This window comes from Athene cunicularia, assembly GCF_003259725.1.
Source record: "Athene cunicularia isolate RWA chromosome 7 unlocalized genomic scaffold, athCun1 chr7_part1, whole genome shotgun sequence".
NCBI classification, from domain to species: domain Eukaryota; kingdom Metazoa; phylum Chordata; class Aves; order Strigiformes; family Strigidae; genus Athene; species Athene cunicularia.
In genome coordinates this window covers 17,400,873-17,413,767 of record NW_020799107.1, presented here as the reverse complement: position 1 = coordinate 17,413,767, position 12,895 = coordinate 17,400,873, and the positions used below count along the sequence as shown (strand labels likewise).

The 12,895-nt window shown below is 36.0% G+C and overlaps 1 protein-coding gene across 1 annotated transcript in view; it reads left to right on the top strand.

Moving 5' to 3' along the window:
- XIRP2 (xin actin binding repeat containing 2) overlaps positions 1–12,895 on the top strand; it is a 119,235-nt gene that overhangs the window by 239 nt on the left and 106,101 nt on the right. The gene's annotated exons all lie outside the window — the stretch shown is intronic.

The window sequence follows — 12,895 nt, the reverse complement described above, 5'->3', positions numbered from 1 at the left end:
GCTTAAAAGAATATAGTAAAAAGGGGAAAAATCTTTACTTGGGCTGACAGGAGAAAAAAAGAAAAAAGTTCTCCCTCCTCATGTGATCTCTTCCATTTTCACTTTAAATGCATGCAGAAATCTAAAGGGTTTAATCTGCAGTCATCCAAGTCAGGTAACACTGTCTCCTGTGCTACATTACAGCTTCTTAGAATATATGTTGTTTGGAGTAACCAGACTTAAGCTATCAAATACTCCCTGCAGTATAGTAACAGTATTTGATAGCTTAAGTCTGGTTACTCCAAACAACATATATTCTAAGAAGCTGTAATGTAGCACAGGAGACAGTGTTACCTGACTTGGATGACTGCAGATTAAACCCTTCAGATTTCTGCATGCATTTAAAGTGAAAATGGAAGAGATCACATGAGGAGGGAGAACTTTTTTCTTTTTTTCTCCTGTCAGCCCAAGTAAAGATTTTTCCCCTTTTTACTATATTCTTTTAAGCTGTTTCATTTTTTTTCTTTTTCTTATCATTTTGACATTTTAGTGCTGATGTACATCTGCTTTCTGAATGCCTTGTTGAAATCTGTAATATTTCAGTATCCAGTGTTACTAGAATAGTCATGTTTGTCTTAGGGACAAGATGGGCCTGCAATGATCCAGATAATGATGATTATATAGTTGGCTAACAATGACAGTGCTTTTAAAAATCACTGTGCATTATACAACTGATAGATTTCCTTATGACACAGAATGCTAAATTACTAAATTACTACTAAGTAAGTAATTTGTTACATTAAATTGACATAAGTCATTCAGAAGCGTCCCCACACAGCTGTGGCATTTTTCTTTTGTTAAGAAACTGTCTACTGCAATGGGATCTGGATTCATTACTAGGCTGTGATTACTCAGTGCTGGTCACACAGACAATGAGTACAGACTACAGCTAATTTACTTAATTTTGTCCCTGTTTTCAAAACCTTAGTCATGCCCCATAATAATAATAAAGCAATTATTACTACTTAATACAAGTAATAGGATCATGAGTGCATTTGCTAATTAATAAGTGAAAAGTGATGGGTTTTTTCAGATGGTACAACCTGTTTTCAAGGGAGAGCTAGTGAATTGCAATAGTTAATATCATAGCACCACTCAGTGTTCAAACTTGATATAGCTTCATAATCAGCACATTTCTTAAGAGCTTCATTGCCACCTGAAGAAACATAGTGATTGTGGTTTTTATAATCTCATTAATCCTGTACATATGGCAAAGTGCAGCTTACTTCCAGTGCGCCATGAGAGAAGCAAAGCATGGATACAAGCGTGCTGAATATAAACATGTTGGAAGAAAAAATTCTAGTACCTATCTTGATATAAGTGAGACAAATGGAAGTATTAATGGAATGGAAATTGCTACAGTTTGTTACCAGCATCTTTTCTTCAAAAGCTCAGAGAGAATTTTTGACCCGTTTAGTCCTTTAGTTCCTTATCTACTTTCCTACTTAAACAGATCATCCTGAAGAACAGAACAGACTTGCCCTCTGCCCACGCTTCCTGGCAAATAATATTATGCCATATAATGCATTACTGTGCTAACCTTTCATTCATGGACATGATTAGCGAGGAGACGGTCGATAATTGGCTTCAGAAAGTCTAGCCTCTTGCATCATATTTCCAGCTTGGCACTGGGCCATGTTAAAGTCACAATGCTTGTATTAGTGTGACTGTTTCCTCTCAAGGATTGGATATACATGAATTTAAAATGCTCCTGTTTTCTTCTCCAACAATCCTTGTTTCTGTCAGTCATAAAATATTGCTGCCTCAGGAGCTACTTCACTGGTGTCTCTGCAGTAAACTGGTATCAGCAACCTCCTCAATGCCTGTCAACAGTCAGAAAAAATTAATTTCAGTTTCCAACACAAAACCAAAGTAATACCAATAAAGTTTGACCTACTTTACATATATGAAATGTGTACCTCTATTCCGACTTAAGTGCTAAATAATCATTATTAAATTAATAGTGAAAATGTATGGGGCAGAGATTAGGTGCTTTTGAAAATGTATTTATTTAAATCAAGTCTTTCTGCAATTATTCACATTTCTTTTTTTCCCCCAGGTTGATTAATTTTTCTCTCCAGCAGTTTTAACTGAACTTGCACAATTTCTGTCTGTGATTGAAAGAGAATTTCAGCTGTTGTTGAATTCAAAACTGACCTGAAGAAAAAGATTTTCATAGAAGCATATTATGAAGAAACAAATTCCTTATTTCAAATTCTCTACTTTATAAATTACATGTGTTATTACTTATCCAGCTACTGTAGTTTATTGACTGACCACTATGTTGATTTGTAAAGAAAACTATGTCTACTAAGCCCATAAAAACAATCTTAAAAACTTTAACAAGACTTTGTGCCCACAGACTCCATAAGAGGGCACCCTTATGTAACAGCTGAATTTTATAAAGCAATAAAATAAAGGCCTTTCTAAAAGCTTTAGGAGGGGAAAAAACTCTATGGAGAGTTTAGTGAAAGACAAATTTATTGAATTGTCTTCATTGTCATTTTGCTGATAAGGCAAGTCTAACTTAAGGCATGCATATTAACTCTCTGTTGATGTTTTCCTAAAACAACTTTGTTGAAATTTCGTCACAGTCTAAATGTTAAAATAATGTAATTAGGTCCGCAGAATTATAAAGCTTTTTTAGCATTTTCTAGAAAAATATGTTTATTTACCCAAGACAGACTTGCTAGCAGGAGCATTGGAGTCTAGCTAATATATCCTCAAGCAACAATCACATTCCACCACTCCCTTTGTTTTAGCTTCTCTGTCCAGAGTAAAGTCAGGTTTTCTAATTTTGTTGATGGGGAGCCAATATTGACAAGAGCGTTAGCTGCTGTGTCGAGTTCAATTATTACTGATATGTCTGTGATAATGTCAGTGATAACATTTACATGGTAAAAAGTCTGTAAATAGTGGATGAAATTATTTCATTTATAAATTGAAATCTTTAAATGGCCATGAAGATGTCTATCCATTTGCTAGGGTGTCCAGAAGAAAGGAATGCCCTTTGAAAGTGTCAGAAATGTACTTAAATGTGTGTGTGTGTCTTTAGCAAAAAAATACTGCTCTGACAAGAAGTTGTAACATTTTCACCTATCTGCTCCCCTACTTCTGACAACAAGACAATTTTAATTTACAAGAGCTTTGTGCTGGTTCTAACTTCCTCCCTTGACTTGTATATATTCTACTTTTCTCTTTTGTTACCAGGATACTTGAGGTAGAGTTTGGGTCCAGTGGATTGGACTGGTAGTAGGATACTTGTTTCAAAAGCATTTTTAGGATACTACTTTTGACTGTATCTTAGCCAGGAGGAAGACTGTTGGTGTTTTTAAATGTTAAAGCAGCCTGGCTGAGTCTGTTTTCTGGAAAACCATGGTTTGGAACAGGAAATTGAAATTTGGTCAGGCGGGACTTTGTCTCCAAAGATCCACTCAGCAGCTGTTTTAAGCAGCAGCTTTGCACACTTTGTATATGGCCACTGAAAATTTGTAGCCCGTAACCACTCCACATTTTTTTCAAAACAGACTGTAGGTCTCATTTCATTCACTCAGAAATCGGAGAAAAGAAAAAAAAAAAAAAAAAAAAAAAAAAAAAAAAAAAAAAAAGCAATTTTCCAGGCATCACACTAGAAAATTGTGCCAGCAGCAGACTGAAAAACCGAGTTCCCCAGGGTAGCATTAGCTGCTCTCTGCAGGAGACTTGACCCTCTTTCTGCAATACCTGGCATCATCCACTCCACATTGCCAGCTTCTACAATAATTTTCACCACTTTAATATAACTTAGTTATATAATCTTATATTAAAATCTCATACATGGTCTTGAAAAAATGTACAAGTTCTGTTATCTTTTTTACATAGTTTGTTCCATTGTTTTAAAAACTGAGGTAATGAAACAATAGCTGTTAATCATACATTGAATCAGAGGAATATCTAAATATAGTGGTTGGGATCTAATTTGTGCACAAGCTGTGTAACAGATGCTTTTGAAAAGTAATGCTGGTGTTTTGCTTTGGATGAATGAGCTATATAGATTGTTTTAATGGTCAGAGGAGTTTCAGAAAAACCTTTGTCCTCTATTTCACACATACCTCCACAGCATTTCTGTCAACCTATTGGAACTTCAATAAATTGCATTATCACTCATCATCCCCATAACATTTTTACTTGCAATAATGGTTGAAAGAAGATTGAGGAACACTGCCATACAGAAAATGTACTTTGGTTAAAAAGATAGGACTACTGAATCTTTAACAAAGATGTTTGTCAAATTTTTTATCAAAGATGATTATTTAAATATAAACCCACCATTAAATTGCACTATATACAAAAAAATAAGAGAGGTTAACTTTTAAAGAATTTGTTTTAAAAAACTCCTTCACTGGATCCACTTCAATTTCATTGTACTAGTTCTGAAGACATCACACATTTTCAAAAGGCAAAATATGTGTGAAATAGTGTTATATTTGGAATGGGGAACTTAATGCAGCAGTAAGATGGTCATATCTAAGATGTTCAACAAGATGAATAGGATTCTAGAGTACATCTTTCATGAGTCACTGGCCAGATGTTTATGCAGAGTACTGTCAGGGGAATGGCAACAAAACCCAAATAGGGGCCAGTAAATTTCAGTTTGTGCAGTTGTCAGAAAAAAAAATACTGGTGGCCATCATATTTATCCAGAAGGAAAATAATCACCAGAACAACTTTACCATCAGACCTTAAGCTATCTACACACTGGTTTTGCACCCTTAGAAAGAGATTTGCCTCCCCTTAACTCCTAAAGAAATATTTTTAATAATAATTTTCAAATACTGACCTGTTAAGAGTATTTCATGGAGCCAGTGACACTCTTCTGCAGCTGCCCTTCTTGAGATGGTTCTGGGGCACAGAGAGTGCTCTGACACTGCGTGGGTTGCTGGCATTTGGATCAGTTTGCTCCCCAGCATTTCAGAAAGCACTGTGCCTGCTGCAGCACTGTGCATGCTCAGCATGAGCAAGAACTGTGCACCCCACAGAAGAGATGGCTGTTATGCGCGGTATGCTGCTGTGGATTTCTTGTCTGTTTGTTCTGCTCGTTAGGTAGATCTCCCTAGGAAGTACCAGATTTGCTGGACAAATTCAACACAGCAAACCTGTTCAGACCAACAGGACTGGGCTTCTGCCGTGAGCACAGCTGTAAGGGACAGGCCGCAGCACACAGTCTTCCCAGAATACTGGCAGAAGCTGAAATACTTTTTCCAGAAAGGTTGAGCACTGTTAGTTTCCAGCAACAGATTTGTTTATATGAAGGAGGCAGGGAGTTTTGGTTAGTACTTTTTTCCCCACAGAACCTGAGTTTGTCTAAGTAGTTTTTACCCACTTAGGTGTGGTCCTAGCAGAGGCAGTCTGAACAGACCTTCTAACCAGGCATTTCAGTCTGTTCCAGAACAAAAGTTTCATCATGTGCTTGCAAACTCTTTCTTTGGCATTGTCTGGCTTTCTGTTGTAGTTAGCTTTGACTACACATAACCAGGGACTAACTTTCCCTGTCTCCAAATTTAGTGTCTTTAAGATCAGACATCATTTGTTGTTATCGTCTCCTGAGTACAGCAATGCAAATGGGCAGAATCCCTGGAATAATGAGGCTTAGCGCCAAGATAACATGAATTGCTAATAGGAGACGATCAGCTACAGCTCCCTTCTGACTAGTGCTGTTCCTTCTAGCCAGACATGTTTTACTTCCACTTTCCTCAGGTTATGATCTCAGAATTACTCCTTGAGTCTGAAGTCATCCTCCTCTGAGGAGACCTACTCCTTGTTTGGGAGCTCTCTTCTATGTCACACATGCAGAACTCTGATGCAGTGTTTTGGTTCACTACACTGGTAAAAAAATCTCTCCCCTCTCATCTATTTTTAGACATGAAAACCATTAGAGAAAGGACATCGGTTGGCTACTCTTTCAGAAAGAAGGGCAGGAAGCTAGGTAGAAATGTCCCCAACATCCATACAACATGCCCTGTTCTGGCACAGGAAACTGTCACAAATTTCTGTTGATTGATTAAAAGTGTTTACAAGTGTTTCCTATACACAACACTGAAGGCAAGACAAGTTGTACCATTCCTTTGTTACCAAACCAGTAAACACGTTGTGCACCGGTAAAAACCCTGTATATTAGGTCGGTCATAGCCAGTATTATGTACAAACATACACTTTTTTTTCCTGGTTTTGCACATCTATAGTTACATATGATTTGCTCTCTTGTCCAGTTTGTTTCTTTCCTTAAAATGAAGTCTGATCTGTAGCCATTGCCTTGTTTATCTCCCTGTATAATCAGATTCTAATCTTAGTTACAGATGTAGCTCCACTGAAGACTACATTATTACTCCTGATTTATGCAGTGTAACTTAAAAGTCTAACTTTTAAGAGACTTCAGCCATTCCTGTGAAATACCAAGGGGAACCTCTCTGAATCTGAATCACTCCCTGAATGCTTCCATTGAACAGTAGTAGTTCAAAGAAAAACATCACTGATTTAAGAAGAATAAAATGAAGAAAAACAACCATCATTTCCATACCTTAAATCACAGACATAATCCACAAGAGAGGAAACTTTAAACATCCTATGTAAATAGAATTATAAATGTATTGAAAATTGTTTTTCAGTGAGAATGAATATAAGGTTGGATAACTTGACTTTGAATTGTAAATTAATTTCTAATCATAGTTTTAGTGTCACAGGCTAGTTTGAATTTATTTTCAGAAGATGCAGGTTGTCTCTGCTGGATTTTGGGAATAAAATTACTGATTTGCAAAGGAAAACTGTTTTCATTCAACCTAACATCTTACTTAAGCATTATTAATTCCAATACTTGCAATTTACTGCCAGGAGATCTGTCAAACTAAAGAACTTCATGCCTCTGCTGTGTTGAGATGAGCAACAGATTTTTTTAGATGACTGTTTTACCTTTTTTCACTTTTTTTTTTTTAACTAGAGTACTGTTAACTACTTTTTTCTGCCTCAAACTTTACTTCTCCTGATTTCTTCTTCACATTCTGCTCTCATTAGACCAAGATGCATATCAATTATTTTAAATGGCCCAAATCCAACAGAAGTGAAAAATTGGAAGTGTTCAACTCACAAGTCTATTTGGTACAGAAAACTGGCACTAATATTTATGTGTGTATATTTGTTCCCTTAATTCTGAGACTATCACCTTTTCTAGACTGGTTGACAAGTTTTCCCTCTTCACCATATGCATACATAATATACAAGCTAGGGCTGTCCTTCTAGCATCAAAAATAAGTAAGTTTTAGGGAACTTTGAATTTTTAAGGAGTATTTAAGCTATGAAAACACATGTATGATACATGAATAAGGCCAGTAGCAATTGACAGCTGAGACTGGAGAATCAGTAGTAGCTGACCTAATGTATTTTATTCCCTTCTGTGTATTTTAGTTCCGTCATTTTCCTTGTTACCCCTTTATGAAAAAAATATTACTTTTAACACAGGGTAGACCACCACATAAGTAATACAGTATTTACATTAGCAGGACATAAATACTAATAGACTAACAAACTTACCACTACTAGTACTATAAATATGAAAAAAATTATTTGTTACACAGGTGTTTTGTTTCACTCAAGAAGAAAGAATTCAGAAAAACATGCAAAACACTGAAGTTACCCATGATGCCAACAGACAGCAATTGATAATCTACCTGATTTACTTTAATCTCCATAGAGCTTTTGGTAGTATGGAAGGCACTGAATTGATTTTCCTGGAGATAGAAAACTCTTGATTTACAGCAAAGCAAGCTTTCCTTATCTCAGGATAAGGGATAAGGGGGGACCTTGGGGAGGCATATAGTTCAGTCTCAATAGCCACTCATTCTAACCGGAGATCAAAGATATAAATGGTGATGGTGCTTATCGTGTCCACTGGAAGCTGACCTACACTGCAGAAGTAGTGACACTTCATTTTTCAATGCAGCAGCAGGTTGCAGTGATTATCCCATCCATCTTTAATGTTACCTTGAGTACTTCTACATATGCATTACAGCTGACAAGAGTAAAACAGCAGGACCATAAGGAGAATGTCAATAATCATAAAAAGCCAGATTTGACCTACTTACCCAGAGATGAGTAGCATCCTATTTTCAAGCAGCAAAGATAGATGACATGCCTTATCTACATAGGCAAGACAGATAAAAATAACAGGAACTTGACAGGTGAGCTGAAAGGACTGCTATAAAATTTGGATTTGGAGGAAGGTGAGAGGATGAAGACAGTGAAGAGGTAGCCCCTCCCTTGGCTTATGACTTTCCTCTCTCCAGCATGGAACATTAAAATTCTCACTTTATTCCACTCAATTCAGGCAGTAGAACAGGAAGCCAGCTATATGGCAGGGTGAGCAGCTAAATCATGCCTGTGAGGTTTTCCCGACCAATAGCATCTGTGTGAACCTTACCTTCCTTTTTGTGCCTATCAGGTATACTATATTACATACTGACAAGACTAATTATCCTTATTACACCCCTAGATTCACATGTTGATGGCACAGCCATTCTGGTTCTAACAAGGTTAAAGTACAACTGTAATATTTTTGTTTGTTTGATGCACTAATTATCCCAGTCCATTCAGTGTTATCAAGACAGAGCATTCACCTTCATATAACAGATCTAAGCTTTCATCTGTACAAAATCCCTCTTTGCTTTTAGGGATTCTCAGCAACTGGAAATCCTGACAAGTACAGTCATTTACTATTGACCCGGTCTTATGCTTTCAGAGAGGAATATACAAATAGATGGAGAACAGACTCACAGGCCATGAGACTAAAAGAGTTCCCACATTAAAGGAACCAAGAGCAACTAAGTCTGTTCCATAAAAGGATTATGCTTTTAAAGCCTAAGTGTAGGAGAGTTGCAAGCTGTTTTGAGATTTCTACTAGTAATTGCAAGGTGAAAGTCTTGAGGAAACTTAATGAGACTGGTTTGTAGCAGTCATTCTCCAGTAGGAATTTTCTTTTCAGCAAGGGCTTTCTAGTCTAGTTTTTATTTACGAGTCTGAAAGCAAACATTAAAAATGGAGCATTTGCATTATGAATATAAGGACAATTAGATCTTCAAAGGGAATTGTTCTGTTGCTGGAGACCCTATCTTTTACCTGAGCATCTAGATCAATATCAAAGTATTATGATTGATGAGATACAGTTAGCTGAAAGCAGATCCTTTTTTTGTTTGTTTTCTTGTGCAGAAAGTTGCGTTCAAGAATTCTGAACAGAACAGTAATAATCTTTGATCTGTTCTGTGGACTTCTGTCACAAACAAATCAGAGAGTTCCCTTACTGGTAGGAGATGATCATTTCTTCTGATCAGTGAAATTGTATTATTTTTGCAGAGAACTATACACATCTTTGAGAACATAAAACTAAACAATATCACTTACTTATCATGCTTTCAATAGAGTATGAAAATTTGCTTACATCATAAAAGAACAAGCTGTAGTACTTTGGCAGAGTGCAAAATGTAGGGACCAAGTTTGACGGGAAAAACCAGGAGAAAGACTGGATGGGAAACAAAAGAGCAATACATAAGAAATTTTTTCGTAGGAAATAGAAGAGATGAGAAATCCAAAAAATTCCATGTAATTGAGAGTCTTTTGGAGAGTACACTTGAAGAAGCATTCAAAATAGATCTGGTCAGACTTTTCAAATTTCATTCTACTGGGAAAGTTTTCATTCTGAATCAAAGGGAAAGCCCAGAAATTTTGAAGCTTCCCATGGGTAGGAAATTTAGGCTGTCTCATTTCATTTCATTTCATTTCATTTCATTTCATTTCATTTCATTTCATCCATCTTTGGAGCCCCTTCCACTAATTTGATTCCTGGCACCCATGAAAATCTGCTAGCAGAGTTTCTGATCCTGGAAAACAGGCATTACAGAGCAATCAGTATGGCTGTGATCCCTAATCTGCATCTACAACAACCACATTAAAAGCAAGAGTGCTAAGACACCTGCTGTGAAGAAGGCAGCCTAGAAATGGAGAACAAAAGATTAAGACAAGGCTAAGGATGCAGGAGTCTTCACTCTAAGATCATGGCAGTAGGCATCCTCGAAGCACTAAAAGTTCTGGTTCAGGCTTCTACGTTAGAAGAGTTCTTTACTTTTTCTAGTAACTTTAAGTAGTGAATCATGCAGAATCTACTGAGCAAACAGAATGCTAACCTACAGATTTATCAAATAAGATCTAGAACAGAGGAAAAAAACCCAATCTCTGCAGAAAATAGTGCAAATTAATTCACTTCCAGTGGCTCCCATTAACAGAATATAATCATCAGATTTGTCACAATGGCCTCAGAAGATAGGATTAACCAGTTTCTTATGAGCCATATTATTTAGCATCACATTTTGATTATGAGATTTCCCCCCCCAGCAATTCAGGCTGCATAACATCCACTGTCCATTTAACCAAAATGGTCTATCTGATGATGGATACTTTTAAACAGAGTTAAATTGACTGTACAGCTGTTTAAGCACTGAAGGCACACAAGCAACTGCTTATGCCATTATTGCAAGAGGTACTGCATTCTGAATCAAACTCTTAACTAGGAAAGAAGTATCTTTCACATGATTTTCATGAAACATACATACTGGGACAGTTACAGGGTGGGTACCTCTAGAAATATGGTTTGGAGAAAAATTATTTTAAAATTATTTAGTTTAAATTTCTTTTGGATAACATTTTCCCCAGGGTTTCCAAGTCTCTGTTGTGAATTTTTCATAATGCCTATATTGGGAATCTAAGGAATGTGATCTACTTGGAAAGAAAAAAAATATAAATTAAGCAGCAACAACAAACCCACTAGATTTTACCCTGCTTAGGATGTGACATTCTTCTAAAACAGTAATGGGCAAGGTGCTTTGACAAATTCTTTGTGTTATTTTTAGAAAGCAGAGATATTTTGAAGCAAAACCAGTCTTTACTGAAAAGCGTTCACATTGGTTGATACTTCTCATGAAAAAAAAATCAAAGTTAAAAACTCTTTAATGTGCTTAGAACATAAAGAACAGAATTATGGAAAATTTTAGCACAAACCCTGGAAATTCTAGATGTCATTTATGGTCCTCCCTTTTTCTTCTTCCTGGTTTGTTGGGGTTCTTTTAAAGCCAACTCCTGAGTTCAGATTGCATTACCTGGTGATTATGGTCAAATGTCTTGTGAAGGAAGGCTGCTAAAGTAGCTTTCACCTTCCTTTCTCCCACAATAGTTCTTCCATTATGCCCTTACATAGCAGGGCCACTTCTGTCATGTCACTTGACATGTAGTGAAATAACCTGACAAGGGAATTCTGTAAGAGAAGGACGACACTAAGAAGACCAGTTCTCTGCTTTGAGGACAGGGCTACACTCATAGCCAGCTAAGGAAACAGTCTGTTTAAGTTTAGCAATACTACTAACAGCACATATTCTTGAAAAAAAACTCAGAACAAATGCTGGTTTTATTACCTTCATATTCCTCACAGGAACATAACGATATAGAATTCATTCCCCTTTTCTCTGATATAGATGATGGCCCTCCATTAATCACTCAGTTTTACAAGTGTTTTTGCATATGGGTAAACTGCATAATTTTGTTTCTCTGGGAAAATTATAGTTTAAGTGATAATGAAACAGCATTTTATAAAAGGTATATTCTCTTGATTTGTTTCACTGTCATGAAATGGCTGACTACATGGAAAATGTATGTACAATTTGTCAAATTGCTTTCCTATTAAAAAAAAAAAAACCCAAACCTCTTACTCTTTCTGATTATTGCAACCAAAAATATCTGCTTTTAATCAGAAGGGTTTATTTAGGGTTTGGATATAAGGGCAATAAATGGGCAAATCAAATTTCTGGAGCAGCTTTGTAAATGTTCAGTATTTGAATAACAGCTTTTTTAGATTAAAGAGTTTGGAATATAAACTAAAATCTCTGACATGGATTCTACATAAAAATTAGTATACTTGCCTACAAAATACATATCCTTATTTCTTTTTTTTTTTTTTTAAGACTTGAACTCACTACAATACAGTACAATTATAAATAATAAATATTAAAGATAATATTAACAATTTCAAGTTTGAAATTGACAAATTTCAAAATTTGTCAAATTATCAGTCTTTCTAATTTGGAATTGTCAAATTGTTTCTTATTGGTGGTATGGTCAAATGGATGTGATGTGAGATATACAAAGTACTTTGTATTCATCGTGTACTTGGTCATACACCATAATTTCAAATAGACAAAATGGCACCTTGGGAAGACTGAAATTTTACTATCTGCAGGGAAAAAAAAGAATACATTTATTAAAATTATAGGGCCAGTCTCATTATGAGAAAAGAATAAATTAATATTATGCTATTTCTTTCTTCACTTACAATATTTGTCACAATAATGAGGTGTAATAGTCTTTAATATACAGGATTGGTAGAATGTTAGTCAGTCCCAATTCAGTCCCAGTGGCTTTTGTGAAAAATGAGGTAAGAAAAAGTCCATCACAGGCTTTGGCTCGAATTAACTTTTTGGGAACTCATATAATATGTTGGAATATGGTGGTACCTTGTCACAATAATAGTTGTGAGAATGGCAGATATCATAGACAACACTTAATTTCGTTCTTCTTGCATTCTATAAAGATGATAAGAATGGCATTGTTTGGAGAATCTGCTTTCCTGTAAAGAATCAAAACAGACCATGAGAAACTGCTTTGAAATGAGGTAGATAGTACAGCAGACAGAAACAGCTTTTCAGAAACACACAACACAGCTGCAATTTGATACATAGAACTAATGGCGCACTGTTGACTCCCAGCTGCAGAGCAGACAGATGGCAGC